Source organism: Sphaeramia orbicularis, chromosome 16 (genome assembly GCF_902148855.1).
Source record: "Sphaeramia orbicularis chromosome 16, fSphaOr1.1, whole genome shotgun sequence".
Lineage (NCBI taxonomy): Eukaryota > Metazoa > Chordata > Actinopteri > Kurtiformes > Apogonidae > Sphaeramia > Sphaeramia orbicularis.
Genome location: NC_043972.1, coordinates 23,442,231 through 23,455,172, shown reverse-complemented (window position 1 = coordinate 23,455,172; position 12,942 = coordinate 23,442,231).

Genomic DNA, 12,942 nt, shown 5'->3' with positions numbered 1-12,942 from the left:
GTCTGTTGTTTCTAATGACACAACATCTTAGGAGCGTTTCATTGGAAGCTCTTCAAATCTGGCACAAAACTCCATTCAGACTCAAGGAAGAATTGATTACATTTTGGTAGCCAAAGGTTAAAAAAAAATCAAGGTTGCGACTTTGAAAATCATGCTTTGAGGGAACCGTACCAAACAGATTACAATGCAAGACTAATCTGATTGAACAGCTTTATTTCAGGCTAAATAACTGATGCGAGGTTCATTTAATCATAGATATGTCCTTCAATGAGTTCATTTTTATCATAATAGTGTAAGTACATTTTGCAGGCTGCAGTTTTTCCTGTTTTACTTGAGTGTGGGGCTTGAACCAGTGTTGTTTTTTTTTTTCCATACTTCTGTTTGAGTAAAGAATGTGTGTACTTTTGCCACCTCTGGTCCTCATGGCTAATGCACATTCTTTATGCCTCAACATCAGTGAAACAACACTTTGATTGTTGGCTTCTTCATTGTCTCAGAAGCATCCTATTGTATTTTCCTAAACCACAGAACAACCACTAGGAATAGCAAAACTTTGTGCTCATAAAGCTAATCTGTATGATTGCTGACAGATTTTCAGCTACATATGTTCTCGAACATCAGTTGTTTATATGCCAATGTACAGTGAAGCTGAAGTGATGGACTGGCAGCACATATGAAGATTTATGTCTTGACCCAAATTCACCCAGTGGAAATTGAATCCCACATGATAATTACAACATAGTCTGCTGAGCATATCCTGAAATCCAGTCATTTAGGTTACAGTGTTTTCTTTTGTTTGAGGATTCAGTAGCTTTGAGGTAAGTCTGGTGGAACTAGTCCTTTCCTCATATTTCTGGTTTCATCAAGGCTGCTTGGTGATACCCTCCAGTTTCCATTCCACAATTCCTTCTTTGTGAAACCATGGAAATAGTCATGTAAGCATATTATTATTATTATTATTATTATTATTAATAATAATAATAATAATAATAATAATAATAATAATAATAATAATAATAATAATATGTGGGGCAGCAGACAAGAGGAGAAACAAACCAGATACTAGAATTAAGTGTTGTGACTTCATTTCTGCAAATGGCAGATATATGTAATCTTGATGTTTCTGAATTATTCATTCATTCATTCATTTTCTGAACCCACTTTATCCTCATGAGGGTCACAGGGGTCGCTTGGAGCCTATCCCAGCCACTTACGGGTGACGGCGGGGTACACCCTGGACATTTCGCCAGTTCATCGCAGGGCTAACATATAGAGACAAACAATTATTCTCACCTATGGGCAATTTAGATTAACCAGTTAACCTATCAGTGCATGTCTCTGGATGGTGGGAGGAAGCCAGAGTACCTGGAGAGAACCCACGCAGACACAGGGACAACATGCAAACTCCCCACAGAAAGGTCCCACCCCCGTTGTCTGGTGTTTCTGAACCAAAAATGTTTATATCTACATTTATAGATATGTGTTCATCATTGTTATACTACTTTAACCACTCACCGAGCTTTTCAAATGCATTTCTTACAAATTATGTTCATATATAACTGACAGTTTTTGCAAGTTAATCTTGGGGACTACAGGACTTGGTTAGGGTTAGCAAAAGACACCAGGGCTCGGTTTAATACAGAAAGAAAAAAAAAAAGACTTACATTGTGTTTAGTCATATTTAAACCAAACCACAATCTTTTCAGAACTGTAACCAAAGCATTTTTATTGCCAGAAAAATGACTTAATATATTTAGCGGTCCTTCAACAAAACCTCAATCTCTTCTAAATCCTGAATGGAGCGCTTTTGTTGTCAAAAAATGACTCACAGTGTCTTAAGTAAAATTTAAACCTCACCTCATTAAATCACATAAATATAGTCTTTCTAATGTATGGTTCCAAGTGGTTTATGTAATTTTCAATGCTTGATGCCTGAAAATGTGTTTGATCAAAATGTTGCCCCTCCCAAAAAAACAAAAAAACTGTGTATCACCGTTAACAGTGTGTAGACTTTTTTTGTGAGTGATAGTTTTTCATGTTTTCAAGATGAATACTTGGAATATTGGGACTTTTGGTTTCTTTTTTAAAATATTTGAACCAAACTATGATGTTTTCTCAGCTTTCACCAAACCACTTTCTTTGTCCAAGTCTAAATCTGTGGGAGTCGGGATGCAGAATCCAGTCTCAAGTGTCAGAGTCCTGGGGTTTTTCAATCTACCATCCATCCCAACCACCTCCTGTCTACTGAGGAAAGTAACAAATCCTCTAGTGACAAATTACGTTGACATTATGCATATCTGTGGTTTGCAGAAACAAACAATGGTAACATTTTATTCTGGCGACTGGTTCGGGAGACACACTAGGTATGTGGGTCATCTAAAAGGATCTAAAACATTCCCACAGACTACATCCACCTTGTTCCCACCAGTAATTTATCACCCACTAATCCATTAATTGGCTTATCTTTGTAGTGTGTGAGTACTTTTGTTATTTACTACTCAAAGGAAACACGTCTATACAGAGTCAGCAGGGCAGGGGATCAGATGTACTTTGGCTTTTTGACACTGCACTCTCCCTTTACATTTTCCAAAGCATAATCACACCAAACCTCCTGCATGAAGCATCCTGCAGGTCCCACTGCATCTGCACCATGAGTCAGAGGGCAGGCATATCCTGGCCTGGCCTGGCCTGGCCCAACTTGGCCCAGACGAGGTCTTAAATTCTGTCAGTGCTGAGTATTAGGTTACAGGCATGTAGCTGGGGGAAGTAAATACCATCTTTATTGCAGCTCATCCATTTGGTTTATGTCTTATTACAACAGGTATGTCGGGCAAATTTCCCCCCTCTAAGTTTATATTATTTCCTTTTGGGAAAAACAAGTTGGGGAGAATTTGTTTTGCCCCAGGAGACCAGCTTAAAGCTGAGTTGGTGAGCTGAAAGAGTCTATGTGCCTGTGTCTCCAAATCTAAAAGACCCCACATGAAAACACACCTGTGGCCTGAAAAAGAAACAAGCAATGGTATATTTTACATGGATGTTTATTTATTTTATGTGTGACCATCAAAATACTGCATAAGCAAGCAACAATCAAAGGTTTCTCTTAAATTATCAAAGAAACTCTTTCAATGAATTCCTTGAATTCTTCTTTAAGGGTCAAATCAAAGGTAATAAATTGATATAACATGTAAGTATAGACTCAGAAGAGGTACTGACAAATGCCTGGTGTATAATTAGAATGTCTAAAGCAACTTCATAACTTTACATTAAAAGTTTTATTTGGTAAAAATACAAATGAAACATATGACACATTTATTTTCTACTTCCACATGAACACAATCATACAATAGAATTTAAGTATGCAAGTCTGAATCCCTGCAGAGGAAGTCTTCCTGCATAGGTGACCATATAGGGGTGTAAACTAACTGATCCTGTGACCTTGAACTTTAACGTTTTGACCTCAAACTTTATGGGTGCCCAGAGTGAGTCATGATCAACATTGCTGGTGAATTCTTTGTCTATCTTTTTGTAATCAAGTTATGGTGTAAACAATGACCACTGCATTAATATTCCAGACGAGCCCCCATTTTGTCACGACCAGAGTTAGGACAAACTATGAAGCACACACCAAACTTTTTGAAGTAAGTCAGTTCTTTAATATTGTGTGTAATGTGTGCATGTGTGAACCTGTATAGGTGTTAAACCAACCAAATTCTAACCAAATAAACAAACCAGAGAGAAGAAGAGGGGCTGACAGCACAGGCATCAATACTGTATATCTACTCCTTTTCTCAATTCTCAAGTTCAAGTAGCTCTTCAGTTCTTTGCCTTGACTCCTCAGGCCTCAAACCACCCAAAGAGAGAGGAATCCAGACGACAGATATTTAAGTACATGAGACATCCTTACCTCAGACCCATCATTTTTTAATTTGATGTCAGCTAAATATGTAATGCCTGGTTGTTATTTAGATGTAATGTACCATTGTATTTTATGATCTCTGTCAGACGAGTGCTCACATGACCCTGTGATTAACTTTAATTCTATTCACAATGTGGCATAATGTGTCCATGGGGTGATATTTGACAAGTTTGATCGGTCATTTAATCATTTTTAATAAGTAATACAACTTCCAATTGAAGAAAACATTTATATTTAATGTTTTACTCCTGTTGTTTCTATAATACAGAAGATTGTAACACTGTAACTCTTTTACACATCAGTGGTTTTATTGCAGTAAAGACTTCCACAAAGCTTTGACCAAGTGTGTGATACACTTGTGTATCACACCAAAGCCTGACCTCATTTGTGTGTTTAATGAACAGAATATGCTTTATTGTCCAGCAGAGTCAGGAAAATTGTCTTTGTGATTTATAGCCTTTGCTGTCATATTGTATATAAGTGAATAAAAGCTTATCAGAACATAACTTCCTGCTACAATAGTCCTGTTACTGCCAAGACTGATAGGAAAAGAGAAAGATAAACACTCCCCATTCGCACCTCTGGCATTTCAACATTTCTCTCTGCAGATGCAGGTTTAATCTCGACAGTATAACGGTGGTGATGGTGTCTCTACAGTACAAACTGTGCAGTAGTGAGTTCACAGAGTTGTATATCATGTGTAACCTTCCAACAACTGGGTACAATAAGCATCTTGTGAGAACATCAAGTTAAAGTCATTATCCTTCTGAAAAAAGGCTTGTTCTACAACACTTTTTAAAGAAATATTTTGAGCATGTTTCAACCACTGCGTGTAAATTCATGCAGCAGATAGATTTCAATCACATCTATTTGATTTGCGAAGAGTCAGTGTACGGTCAAGATGGTTTGTAAGAAAAAAAAAAAAAGTTAAATTATGCAAAGTCTGTCATTTGAACAGGGATTTCACACACTGGTAAAATGACAAACAGAAGAGGACATTTACTTCTAAGCCAAACTGAGAGGAAATGTTCTTGACATCCAGAATGGTGGTTTTACTGTAACCTTTCCAACAGAGGATTCAATTACACAAAAACAAACATTTCCATGTCTGTCAGAAATACAGTATGTATCAAAGCATGTGTCAACAAGAGTGAAAGAACATTGGCTTCGTATGTACGCCTCTTGAACTACGGTGGTTACTGTCTCTTATTTTATTTAATGATATGTTTATTTATGAAGCATTTTAACCCTGTAGATGCCTGTGTTGCTCATAGGTACGTGTTAAAGGAAACTATTAGCTTGAATGGATTTCATAAATCATTTCATTGCTTTACACAACATGTCTTTGATAACTCATTCAGTTACACAGCTCTGGCTCTGCCCTTAGGTTTGCCCAAAGTGCCCCATTTAGCCCTCACCGTACATCTTACTCTTGTACAAACATATTGTACCATATATAATACAGTATATACATTTGTTTAATGAGTGTGTACACCGAATCAAACAAGAAATCACAGGCAGAAAAAAGGAAAGGTCAAGTTCCTTCCACATGCGCAGGGGTACTGACCTCGATATATCAATGTTGTAATTAAAGCTACATTTCATGTCTCAGTGGCTTTCCCCATAATATTTACACTCCTGATGCTGCACTTCAAGAGAATTCCCCCCTGTACATGATACAGACGGGAGGAGAATTCAAATAAACATCCACTCGGAGGTAACAGGTTTAAGATGTCACAGTCAGACAGTCATCCATCTTGCGGTTGAGGTCTTTGTCACCTGCACAGCAAGTGAACAGGAGGGTTCTATGTGTGTGTTAGCACAGCAGCTATGTGCATACACTCAGGACTTGGCATGTGTGGCTGGATTCATCAGGAAAACGGCTGCCCCGACATCCCCCAGAAGATCAAATATGGAAATAATTAAGCCAACAGTAAATAAAGCAGAGATGAAACAATAAACAGTGAGCTGCTCTGACACAGATGCTGCAGACGAACATCAGGCCTCGCTGTTTGATGTCTGATGTCTGATGTCTGGTTTTACCAACTGGCTGTCAACAGTATGTGGAAGACGGAGAAAGTACACTGAAAAAGTACACTGAATACAAGCTGTGGAGGTAGTGTAGCTACTGAAGAACCTCATATCACAGACAGGCAGACTGTTGAATGGCTTTCAAGGGTAGGGTCTGGTTTTTGACTTTGGTTTTATGGAGTTTCACGAGTGCATAAGCTGTTGTCGCTGCAAGAAATGTAGTTTCTATTTAGTTTTTGTTGATTATTATGAGGAAAGCTTTACATTTACTTGGGAAGGAAGGATGAAAAATGTACATCAAAACTATTCTCATATTGTGAAAAAAATATACTGTTGGACAACATGAACTGTTGAAAGAGACAAAACTGATTTCACCTGCAAATACATTTAGTTAATGTTGGTATTGCATTGATTGTTTCATTTATTACCCCGCCCCCCGAAGGGGAGGCAAGGGGTATTGTTTTCGGTTCGGTTTGTGTCTTTGCTCATTTGTTTCTTTGTTAACACTCTAGCTGCAAAACTATTGGTTGAATTCATACCAAATTGAGCTTATAGATTGCCAGTGACCCAGAATAGATGTGGTTACATTGATATGTTTTTTTTGTCCCATTTACTTATAATGGGTGAAATTTCAAATGTCTACAAAATCGGCAATTTTGTTTCAATTTACTTCCAACTTGGTACATATTTAGAGGCAATTGATATGCTAACATCACCACATGCATAGACTTGATGACATCAGCTGGATCGATGCCAAAATAAGCTACAATACTTGCAAGGGGCGGTGTTTGTTGTGCCTGGCACCACTTGTTATTTTTCACTCTCTTATTTCACTGCTAGTTTGATGTTTTTATTAACTATGGTCAGGTCCATAAGTATTTGTATGGTGGCACATATTTCATAATGATGCCTCTGTCCACCACTATAGTAAACTTAGAATGAAGCAATCCAGATATGAATCAAGTGTGAACTTTAAGCTTTAATTCAAGGGGTTAAACAAAAAAAATATTGCATGAACCATTATAAATTATAACCATTTTCAACTTGAGGGGCTTATGGACCTGACTGTATAGTAATCACACTCATTATTACTGTATGACATTAATGTCTTTTGTGTCCATTTGTTTTCAAAATAATACATTATTACAATAAAGTAATCAGTCAATCAATTTACACGCACTAAATGAATAAAGTGGAATCATTTTAAGTAAAAGGTACTCGGCTAAATGCATCTTGAACCCAACACATTAGCTGTGTAATATCTGTGTACATTTACATGAGGTTTTTCTCTGCAGCTCCAGATTCCTCCCATCGTCCAAAGATACACAACCTGCAGTTAGTTCAAAAAGGAGTGTGTGTATGCATGTGTTTATTTTTTTTTTTTTACTAAGACTATGGTATTAGTCCTGTGATAGATAGTACTTTGCCACAGACCCAGTGCATGCTGAGACAGAGCAGATCAAATTCTACACTAGAATTTCCGAATATGTTCTCAGGGGACCCACTTGTTAAAAATACATGCCATATTCACAGTAGATCATATTTTTAGCCAAAGAGAAGATAAGATAAAACAACGAGAACGAACCTGATATTTTATTCTCATTTCCACATTATTCTCTATAATTATGCTAAATTCTTAAAATAGGTTTGGAAGTGTTATTTCAGTCAATTATTTCTCCCCTTAAAAAATACCAATTGGTTTTGTATTATATATGGGTGCTGGTCCCTAAAAACAGGACATGGGGGCTAAAAATTCAAACCAAATGTAGACTAATGTTATGAAACAAGTTTGGAAGCACTTTGGGTGTATTTTAAAACTAAATATTTACTGAGATAAAAGAGAAACTATTTTTCAGATATAACACATTTTTATTTTTTTTTTGTAAAATAATTTTTTATACATAAATCCGTATGTAACACGGTAAAAAGGAGATGAAAATTACGTGCTATTTTTTATAGCTAGAATTATTTAATGTGTTTTGTTGCATATTTAAAATAAACTGAACTGAACTGAAATCACAGCTACATTTTATACACGTTATTGAAAACACATACACGTGTTGAAAGCTTTACAAATAGGATCAAACAAATGCATTAAGGCAAAATAACTGGCTCTCGTTTTTTCCCTCTCATCAGTAAATCTTCAACAGTGCACACCAGCCTTCCTTTCAATGTTCAAAGTATAGTTATCAGAACAATGCAAATATTCAGTACTATCAAAAACATGCGTCTTATCAAATGTTTTGAAATGTTTGAAATGCAAATGTATTTGGCAACACTTAAGATCTCATATGGGCTAAGTCTTTGGAAGTGGATGTCATTATTGTTAATTATAGACTGAAGATCAGACAGTGTGTGAAAGATTATGAATATTTGGATCCAAAATGATCAGGGTCAATGTCAGTGACGCTTTTTTTTTTTTTTTTTACTGTAAACAATGACAGAAAAGGGCTGGAGGATCTACAAAGCTACTGTGGCTTATTAGTTGAAATAGAAAAAAAAAAACAGCCGCTATATCTGGTCTTGCCAGGAATATGGAGCATCTCTGCTTTGCATTTTGGGTAGAGGTTAGCGAAACCCCAACAAAAAACTCAAGACAGAGAAGCTTTTTCCCCCCGATTCTGTAGGGCATTAAAAATTGGATAGTTCTTCAGTGTGTGAGACTCGAGTTTTTCATGTGCATCATATAACTTTGAATTATGACGTCAATTAAAAGCTGCAGATCCACCAGGCGACCGGTGACTTATGACCTGATAGCAGACAGAAAGAGTGTGGTCGAAAATACACAGCTAGTGTTTTGCACATGATGATTTCTTGTTTTTTGCCCTATTTCTTCCATTTTTTTATATGTGTGCTGCATCTTTTACTCACGTACCTCAACTTCAGCACCTCGTCTTACTGTCAGATCAACTCCTCGACTACACTAACATGACCTGTGTACTATTCAGAGAGAAAACACCTTAATTATCAGTGATGGAAAATGTCAAATCAGGAGTCCATCGTTAATATAAACTGCCTTAGACATATTAAAGCGCTAGAGGGGCCAGCACATGATCTGGAGTTGAAACACAGCTCTCACAGCTTAGATGGGCCTTACACAAACACACACATTCTCGTACCAAAGGCGGTGGGTCCTCAGCACTGACCGTGGATTGTGGCGATAATAGCATCCACATGTTCTAGGACCTGTTTTACTGTAAATACACATGCACCACTGCACACTCTGAACACATGCAGAGGAGCATGAGAACTAATGCAGCACCATGTGTAGGATACCCGTGTTTTCTCTCTGGCTCTGTGTCGTAATCTCTCGTTTCCAGCAGATTTCACTCTCCAAGTCCTTCTAGTTTTTAATCACATTGCACTGATTCATAAACCTTTTAGCAGTGCCTGTGATCAAACAGGATGAGGTAAACGAAGACACTTTTCTGACCTGTACTTCACAGAAAAATACAAGCTTATTTATAGCAACAGCTGTTGGAAAGGGTTTTCTATAATCAGTGAAAAGATAAGCTGATAAATAATACCATTTCAGTTCTTACACTGATATGTGTTTTACAATCTGTTGGCTTGATTGCAAAAATTGACTGACTCCATTGTCTGGCATCTATATGAAGTGTTTGGCTCAAGAAGAGTAGATTGATATCATATGTTTTTATATTGCAATGAATCAAGATGCAAATATTTGTAAGGTCAGTCCAACCAGAATAATTGTTAATAATATGCAGAGAAAGCAAGCCATGTGCATTATGGTAATGAGGGCAGCTCGAGAAATCAGTAACAGTGTGTGTCTGTAAATGATGGAGTATTTGAGCGATGACAGAAAAAAATAAAATATGAGGTGGAAGACTGTTTTGTTTTGTTTTGTTTTGTATTCTGGTGTTGAATGTGCAGTGTTAGTGCCAGGCATAAAAAGGGAGAGGATTTTTCTTTTCTTTGTTGATGATCACGTCAAAATCCTGAGACTAAACATGACATTTCAAGATTAAAGTAAAACTTTTGGGATTCATCAAAGGAATTAATCAATTTAATTTAGCGTGTTACTGCAGATGGCTGCCTCTGCCATGTATAAATGAATTAGTACAATTGCACTTCAGAGATGGGTTTAACAACAAGGATATTGTTTCTGTTTCAGCGCATAAACACAGTATGGTAATAGGCATCGGGACTTTGAAAAGAGAAGAAAATAGCATCTGTTCAGAGGAAGAAACCACATAAACTTGGAAGAGGAGGACACAGTCATGCAATCTGAAATAGCTGGTAATGACCAGATGTACAGGACCGACAGTTACACCTGTGAGCGATAGAGGATATATCGCATCACAAAACACAGTAAGACAGTTAATCAAGTACTTTGATTCTGAAGGTGTGGAGCTCAGGTGGGCTCAGGGTTTGAGGGTCAAACATTACCACTACAAAGATCCCAACACACTGTGGCATATGGATCCATTTGACAAGCTGAAGCCATATGGGATTATCATCAAGGGCTGCATTGAACTGTAAAGAGGAACTGATTAAATGATTATGCAGAGTCAGATCAGACCAGAGATGGAATCTACACAAGTCAAATATAGAATAGAATAGAATAGAATAGAATAGAATAGAATAGAATAGAATAGAATAGAATAGAATAGAAAAAAACAGTCATTTGCAGCAGATATTGGACAGTGAAGTTCTGCTCAACAAGTAATTTTGTAAACGTTGAGTATAAAGTAGGACCATATGCCTATAGTCTAGTGGTTAAAAGAACTTACAAACACTTGAAAAATACCAAATAAAGGCACAAAAACACCATGATGTTGTAAAGTTGCTGGTTAGCTTGTAATGAACTACTTCTGATGATGTGTTGTATGAACTGTTTACAGTGTTACTTGAAAGTATAAAGACTGAAACAGCAGCATCTGGAACATTCACACTGTAATGATGCAGATACACGACGATATTAGAATCTGAGGTTTGGACTTACACAGATATTTAAGTTATAATTAAAGTATGTTAATATCACAGATATTTTAAGATATAAACAGAAATTATAATTTTTTCACGGCACTATGGGGTTTCACTTGGATTTTGAATCTGATTCCCTAAAAAATTGCAATAACTACCAAATACAGACAAATACATTTATGCATATTGTCTGATTATATGATATGACTGAATGTAATAAACTGAATGAATAATGTATTCATTTTTTTATTACTTGCACATTTCTAACAATAACTACCACTACTGGCTGTTTTATGAATTGAAAAAACTGCACAACTGGACAGATTTACCCACAGATGTTGAAGCCGTTGTTTTACTGAAGTCAGTGCATTCATTTATATTTCTATTCATGTAATTGTTTTTCAACAGTTTTGAGATGAATGTTTAATTAATATTTGAATTTGACAATCATTTTTGTATGCAGTTACCACGGACAATCAATTATTCATTTCTTGTGCAATCTGTATCTAAACCTTCTATTTATTTGGCTTGTAGCTAAGAAAAAAAGTTGGACTTTGCATAAGGGAAAAATAGAGCATATGGGTCATGGTAACCTAAAACACAGAGGAGTATTGACATTCCTTCACCAATGACTGATGAGTCCATTCTTGATGAGGTGGAGAAAGAGCAACAAACTGAAAACCCTATCAAGAATTCAGCAAACCTGAGCTGTGTGGTACAGCTCCATGTATGTGTGTGTTTAAGGGAGAAAGGTATCAATAATTCCCATCAATCATCCACTTCCTGCCTCAGTCAGCAGCTGGTATGTAGTAGAGCTGTGAGAATCATTAATTACACACACACACAAGCTCACACACTACATCATTACTGTCAACAGCTGCCGAGCAGGCCTTGCGAGTACCCAAATAACATCATTATCACAAGTATTCTTCAACAATGTGCCCCCTTTCAGTCCCCCTGGCCCTTTGCTCCACAAGGAACCAAGACGAATATGACTGGACACCTCAGTCTGGTTCCCTCCCTGACCCCACCGCTGCCCCCCTACAACCCCCTGCTCTTCACACTACTGAGGTGGCCTTTGACCCCGGGGGACGTGTCAGAGAGAAGTCGAGGGCGAGCGCCTGTCAGTGGACGGTGGCTCAGGGGGTAAGAGAGTTCTGGGTAATGAGTGAGAAGTGTGTGTTAACGTGTGTTTATGGCTTGAGGAGACGACTTATGCGTAGATGTTTTTTTGTGACTTTTTGTGTGTATGTGTGGTTATGAGGGATAGGAGACTATGCTGTCATGTTTGTGTATTTATATGTACTGAGGGTAAACATGAATAAGTGCGAAAGTGTGTTTTTGTGACAGGGTTTTGCCTATTTAGTGGTGAAAGACGTCTATGACCTCCTCATTTATAGCTGTTACAGAGTGAATAAATCAGTTAGTGACAGGATTATTGTAGCCCAAAACTAAAACCAGCAGTGAAAAAAGAAATAATAATAAAAATGACATAACTAAATCAAACATTACGAGGAATAATGCAACACAAAATGAAAATAATACAACCAGATTTATCTTTGATCCAGTCCAATGTTACTAGTTCATGGTTTAGAAGAGTAAAAAGTATGCAAATCAAATTAGATGTTGCACATTTAACCCTTCTCAGCATCTATAAACCAACTCTTTCCTCATAGTAGATGAAAAACTGAAGCAAACACTTAGACCAAATAAAACCCAAACAAAAATTGATCAATTTCATAAAAGTAAAAGTAGCTTGCTCTTGTGAAACTAAAATAAAAGTGGTGAGAAATTAAATAGAAATTAGTGACAATCTGAAAACTATAATAGCTTCAGTGAGTGATAGCCTTTGCTCTTAGCTCATAAATCACATATGTCTCTTCACTGCAGATGAACAAGTCAATGAACATAATTACACTGGTCTAAATGACTTCATAATAAAAGTAATGAAACTAATAAAGAAGAATTCAGTCAAAAATGCAAATTGGATTAAAACATTCAAGATGTGGTATTGGATGAAATTCGAGGCTTTATGATTTAATGATAGA